The following is a 7,034-nucleotide window of genomic DNA, read 5'->3' as shown; positions in this document are numbered from 1 at the left end:
GTTTCTAAAGTCTAAACGCTCTAAAAGAACACAGAATGTCATGATTTCAGCTCCCTGCCTCGTCTGCTCTTTGTCACCTGCAAGCGCTCTTGGCCACGCCCACTTCTCCGCTGCAGATTGGAGATCAGCTGATCAGCTGCAGGAGGAAGCTTTTTTTTTCTGCAGTTGTGGACTGCACTGCACACAGGTGTTGAATAATTTAAAATAATTTATTTTAAATAAAAATTCTATGCCGATCGTGCGGCTCATTCATCAATCAGCCAATTGTGTGTCATGCCAAATCTCATTGTGAAAAAACACGATATATTTAAACACACACAGTATATATTGTTTTGGGGGAGTGGTGGTGCAGAGGTTAAAGGCGGGCCTGTGATAAGACAGTTGCTGGTTCGAGAACATCATAATGTGGGTGGGAAAGGTGAAGCTTCCACCCTCATTTTCCCCACTCTGGCTGCTTGAGCAAGGCCCTTAACCCCCACCATCTGCTACCCCATTCTGCCTAGATGGCAGCTTTCTGCTCCACACAGAGGGCTGTGGCAGCTCTGTGGTCTGTGGTTGTGTCAGGAAGGGCATCCAACATAAAACCAATTCAATCTCTTCCTTCGAGTTAGTTCGCTGTGGTGACCCCTGAAGAAGGGAGCAACCAAAAGAAGAAAGAAAACTAAACAAATAAATTATATACAGTATATTATATATATGTGTATATAGTTTCATGTCATAGCTTACACATACAGTTTCTGTGGGGCTGCATGGCACAGTGTTCAGTGCTGCTCAGGCTGCAGGTTCAAACCCAGGGCATCCAGCATAAAAGCAGCTGCCAAATCTTAATGCCAGTTTGCTCACTGTGACAACCTCTGCAGAAGGGAGCAGACAAACGAAAAACAGTGGGTGCAATTTCTTTGACTGAGCTGTATGTGTGCAAAACCTGAACTCCTGTTCATCTAGCCATTTTCCTGTCCATCCACGCACGTGCACAAAAACTCACGTTCTAGGACACAAATCAATAAATTGCATTGTGTGACAGTTTTATGAACTCCTGCAGGAATGTGCTGAAAAATAGAGATGTATAGCAGAAACGCAGCACAGCCTACCTGAGACGCTTCACTTCCAAAGAGACTTCACATCTTGTACCTCTGCCAAGACTTTCAACCTGAATAAAACTAAACGTACAAAGATGCGCTTCATGAAAGAGCTCTTTGATCTGGAGTGGCTGTCGAACTCTTTGTCAGACAATGGTGTGACAAGAGCGGAAAGCTCCAAGGTAATCTTTGTTATTCTGCTAGTAGTGTTGCCCACAGAGAGACGATTCCCTGTTTAATCAGTCATATTAATCATACATTATTTATTACTATTACAAAAGCAGCTCTCCAGGGCAATGGCCCTTGAAGACATGCAGCATGAAAAAAAAAAGTGTGAATAGATTAAGCTGCCCCTTTGGCACTTGTGGCAAATGTGTTGTAAAATAAATTGTAGAGGGCTGAGATGGAAGACGGCTTTAAATCAGTCTTACATGATGTCATTCCACAGGCGGAAACAAATTAAACATGCTTTAGTTCTTTGTGGTAAATCACCCAAAATGTCAGAAATGCTTCGAAAGCTTTCACTTCTCGGCTGTCTATACTTAACTGAGCTCTTTAAACATCTTAAGTGGAAAGAGTATTTACTTAGATTGGAATACAGAGCCTTACATGGGACTGTTTAAAGCTTAAAGTGGGTTTAGTGAAAAGGTTATGAACAATTAGTGTCTTACCTGTTGTTGATAGCTCTTCAACAAAACGTCAATTAAGAGAAATAGTGTTGGGCTAATCTAACTTTGGGTCTTTGCAAGTACAGCTAGCTGTAACCTTTCCAGAGCAGCCTCGGTATGTTTGGCAGGATTTTTACAACATTTCTGCTGGATTAACTGTGCAATATGAAATTGACAACATTGCAAACATTTCTAAAATTGTGTTTATATGAGCTGCTGTGATGGTTTTTTTTTTAGATTGGAGTTATTTTAAATGGCTGTCCACTCAGATTAAAAATAAAGTTTCTCCAAACTGACGTTATTTAGAATTTTAGTAGGATATTATTTGTCCATAAAGGCAGTACAGCACTGACGTGCAACTGTTAGAGCTGGCGCCTTAATGTTGCTAAAAAATTGAGACAAAACGGACATAATTTCCATTGCAGTCTCAGTGAATTTTAAGTGTTTGCAATCAAGGGTCTGACAAGTTGTGCAGCCAGATTGTGGGTGCAGATTTTTGAAAATTGGGACCTTTCATTTTATGCTTGACTTTTAAAAGTGCACTTTAAGCCGTGCATATTATTTCATTGTCCACCTCTGCTCACATCATACCTGCCTTGGCCTGCTTTGTTCCCACCTTGGCAGCTGCCCCCACATTAATGATTTATTCTGCTGGAGTTCAACTTAGACATGATAATAAGCAGATCTGAACCAGTTTTTGAATAATTGTTATTTAACATTGACATAGTTTTTAGACCTGGTTATGCTGGACTGCAGCTTTAGATGTTGTGGGACATTTCCCTGCTGGCGTCAAAATGTAGATCTCTAGAATTTATAGAAACAAAACTGAGAAATGATCTAGATGGGCTTGAGACATCCTCAGCAACTCTGTGATTATTTAGAGATTTGTTGCACTTTTTTTTTTACATGTTCAAAACTAAAGCGATAAAGCTTTGAGCTACACGAGTAGTTAAAAACAAGAGATCATATGCATGTTAGGCTGCCTTCAGGCCCAGGCCTCTCTTGCAAAAGAGATCTGTGATCTCAGTGGGATTTGATGGTTAAATAAAGGTTAATAATAATAATAAGGATAATGAGTAAACTAAGAATTCCCACCAAGGTTTTGAGACATTTTGGAGAATCTGTCACAAATCACGTTGACCAATAGAAATTATGTAACTTTCACAACCCGATGAATCACTTCCTTAATTCTTCAACAGAACCTGACCTAAAATGAAGGCATCATTCTGGAACACTGAAACCAGTGCTTAGTTTGAGTCAGATCCTGCCAGAACAGGGCCCTGGAACTCTCTTATTTTGAAAGGGTGCATTCCAGTAACTGTTTGCTTGGATCCGGTAACTCTCGAGCTTACCAATAATAAAGTTAAAAACAAATATGGCTGCCGTGAAGGAATAAAATGTATATTGGATATGTACACTGAAACTAATTACATAAACACTCATTTTAAACACAACAGCCACTTATGAGCATACGAGATGCCCCTTCAAGTAGCATTTCCGAGTCTGTCCGCTATTTGCATTCCGGCATAGATCGGCGTGCAAATTAAGCCCTGACTGAAACTGATCATCTCCATCAGATACAAACATGTGATAATTCATGGTCGCAATATTTAGCATAAAAATCTAACATTATCAAAGAATGTGCCACAATTGTTTGCATCACATTCTATGTTCACTGCCATACTTTTGAAGGTGAGCACCTTCTTTGCCAGACAAAAAGGATAGTGCAGAGCTTGCCATTACAGGTGTTGCTCCGGGCCATCCATCATCAAGGCACAGCAGTGCTGAGGTATGCTTAGGTGAGCCTGATTAAAGCCAAGGATGCCTCCCGACCTGCTCTGAAGGAAATGAGAGGGGAGGGAGGGCTCGCGACTCTTTTCCATCCATCTCCCTACTGCTTTATTCATGTGCTATCTGCTTCACTGGCTTTTGCATCGTGTTCCCTCTCCATTACCTGAATTCTACAGCAGGTGCTGGTGAATTGTGCATGTCTCATTATACGATCCACAATGCCGTCTTCTCTGCTCTTTTGTGTACGGATAAGTGCGCCTGGAGAGATTATTTCCAATCATCTATTTACAGGATCTACCTTTTCATGAAATCCGTGTAGAAACAACCACAGAACTATTTTTTTTTTTTACAACCGTTTAGAAATAATAAAAAGGCTGCCGCTTCTAGTTTTACAATAATTAGTAGAAAGGCAATTATTAAACTGGTGAAAGCAAAATGCATCATTAAAAGTGCACTTTTTTTTTAAATACCTCTGCCACTAGGTTGAAATGGTTTATTTCAACTTAGGTGTCAATGCTGTTAAAAGCATTCATTAAATAATTAAATTTATCCTTTTTGTTATCTTTGAATGCAGAAAAAGATTTTCATTCCACCCCTTTGCACCGACCATATTGTTAGACAACATAATAATTGCTGCATTAAAGGATCATCATTTAAATGTTGCTGCTGATAAAAGTCGCACTAAGTACTTTATGTGAAGTTAGTTGGATTTAAAATATCCATTCACACAACAATGAAGTCCTGTCTGAATCTTTCATGATTTCACATTTGTTAATTTTATTTTGCTCCGTTAGATGAATTCTCATTTCCAGTTGTCATCATCACTTTTGATAATCTTTAAAATTTAAGGCTATATTACTTTTCATTCAACCTTTATTTAGACAAGTAAATCCCATTGAGCCCCGAGGACTCATTTACATGAGAGACCTTGATTTTTATTTGGATTTTTAATTTAAATAAAATCTATTAGTCGACAAAAACGATTTTGGAGCAATAAAGTTAGATGGGGAAAATATGTTTAAAATACTTTTTAAAGAACTACAAGACTGAACAATTGTGCTCATGGATTTAATCAACTCCCCAAACGTCAGTACTTAGAGCCATATTTTACAGCAGCAAGTCTCCATGTCCGCTCAGTTTCATGATTTTGATTAATCTCAACTGGAATTTTTATCCATTTTTTACAACCAACTGATCCAGCTCCTTCAGGTTGGATGGGTGGATTTGTTTTGACTGGGCCAGCTCAGGTCATGTAACTGGTTTTACTGAAGCCTCTGGAGTCCTGCTTCAGCAATACGTTTAGGATCATTGTCCTGCTAGAAGGTGAACTGTCTCGGTCTTAAATCTCTGGAAGACTCAAACCAGTTCCTCTAAAAAAATTCTCTTTTGTTTTGTTTTTACTTGATCCATCTTTAACTCTTGACAAGTTTCCCAGATCATGCTGGTCCCACAGTCTGATCCTTCCATCTCTACGGAAGAGCTCAGCTGCATCATGGTTATCGTCGGCCTTCTGGATGCTTCTCTGATGCTCTCCTTATTTAATCCACAAGTTTTGGAAGATGACCTTCTCTTTTCAGGTTTGTGGTGGTGGCATCATTTTTCCATTACATAAAAATATATTTAATGGTGCTCAGTGGACTGTTGGGATGTCATCATAACTTTGTTTCAAACTTGTGTGAAGATTTCCTTGGTCTTCATGCTGTCTTGTCCTTAGTGAAGGAAATGGTTGGAGCTTCAAAGCAAAGGGACTGAATACATACAGTATGCACACACTATATTTCAGTTTGCTATTTTAAAAAGGCAGCTAAAAGAAAATTATTTCAGTCATTTGAGAATTTGGGGATAATTATTACTTTTAATCATATTAGAAATCCAATTAAATTCCAGGCAACTAAATAAATGGATCACCAAGATGGCTGAATGCTGTTTTTCAGCACACTGTGTATCTTGATAAGTAAAAAGTACTAATTTATTAGGCACTTATTTAGTTCATTTTATTCGTTTCATCCTTTTTTTTAATGATAAAATATTGTGTCCTCGTAAGAAACCTGAGATTTTTCAACTGTGCACCAGAACAATCTTTAGATCTGAGTGCAGATTCAGAGGCCCAGCAGAGTTCAAACAGAAGCTTTGAGAGGAAAAATGTTTTGTATAAACTCCAAGTCTAGATTTAACCATGCATTAAAAGTAATCAGTCAATTTTAAAATCAATTCCAAATGGTAAATCCATGAGGAAATGACTGAATTAGAATGATGTGATCTGGTTACGTATGAGGATCTGCTGTGCAGCATGCAGACTGAATATGATGGGATTTTTAAGAGAAGTGTGACTTGATGGCTAAATAGAGAGTTACATTAAAGCAGCTGACTTTGTTAAATTAATCAAACTTTAAATATTTTGTCAAATAAGCTCTAACAATAAAAGAAACAGTTTTATTATTTTTTTTAAATCACATAGTTTTTAATTTTCCAAACAATCTCTTGTCCTTGGGTGTTTTTTTAATTTTTATTTTCCCTTTGAATCACAGAAAGGTTTTCTATGTTCAAAATAAAACAAGGTCAAAAGCTTCCATGAAGATGTGAAAGCAGAGGCTTCTTTCAATTTATTCAGGAGTGGCACAAAATAAAAAGCAGCTGTTTTCTCAGAGTCTGGAGGTGTGGTGGTGGACAAAGCTTTTCATTATGTATCTGAGCATCTGGCAGCCATGACAGACAGCTTTCACACTGATAATCTGTGAGTTTGTCTACTGGAAGTACTGTACTTTTCACACTATACGTTGCACTTTTTTGCATAAATTTACATGCCCTGCGACTTATACAGCACAGTGACTTATTTATGTTTTTTTCCCCATATTTATAATTCAATTTTGGCTGAGATCTGATTATTTCATTCATTCTGACATGGAAAATTCATTCATTCAACCTTTATTTAGACAGGTTAATTCCATTGAGCCTCAAGGATTCATTTACAAGAGAGATCTGATTTCAACAAGGAATGATGACAACAGTGGACAACAGCAACAACAATAGATAGTTATAAAAGAGGCATAGAGATTATTATTTTTTTTTTTACAAATTAAAATAAGATGGCAAAAAAAATTAGCAAAAACATCTAGATTATAAGGCGAATGTGGGTCATCACACCGAAAACTAAAAACAGGAACATGTCTGCATTGATGTAGGTTGTTCTTTTCTGCAACATTTGCTTTCCGTATTGTTGACAGTTTGATAAAGTCATTACAACCTGTCTGGCCTTAGATTATTTAGTGTAATGATAAGGTATATTGGTTTAGTGATAATATTAAATACATATCATTCATCCAACCCTTTTATATACAGATTAGTTTCTATTGAGCCTAAACAACTTGTTTACAAGAGAGACCTGTTACAGGCAGATAAAAGTAGATAAGCAAAAGAGAACACGAGGTGAGGGGAGGTTAAATAAATCATATCTCGCACTATGTCCTGGCTGGGGCACAGTGTGAAAGTTGCAATA

General features: G+C 37.7%; 1 protein-coding gene across 1 annotated transcript in view; it reads left to right on the top strand.

The window, feature by feature from the left end:
- The window catches only part of tmem8b (transmembrane protein 8B), a 1,109,927-nt gene that overhangs the window by 10,767 nt on the left and 1,092,126 nt on the right, over positions 1–7,034 (top strand). The window lies entirely within an intron of this gene.

This window comes from Nematolebias whitei, chromosome 8, assembly GCF_014905685.2.
Source record: "Nematolebias whitei isolate Nwh7 chromosome 8, NemWhi1, whole genome shotgun sequence".
Taxonomy (NCBI): Eukaryota; Metazoa; Chordata; class Actinopteri; order Cyprinodontiformes; family Rivulidae; genus Nematolebias; species Nematolebias whitei.
Note: the sequence above shows the minus strand (reverse complement) of the source record. Positions and strands in the feature narration are given on the sequence as shown.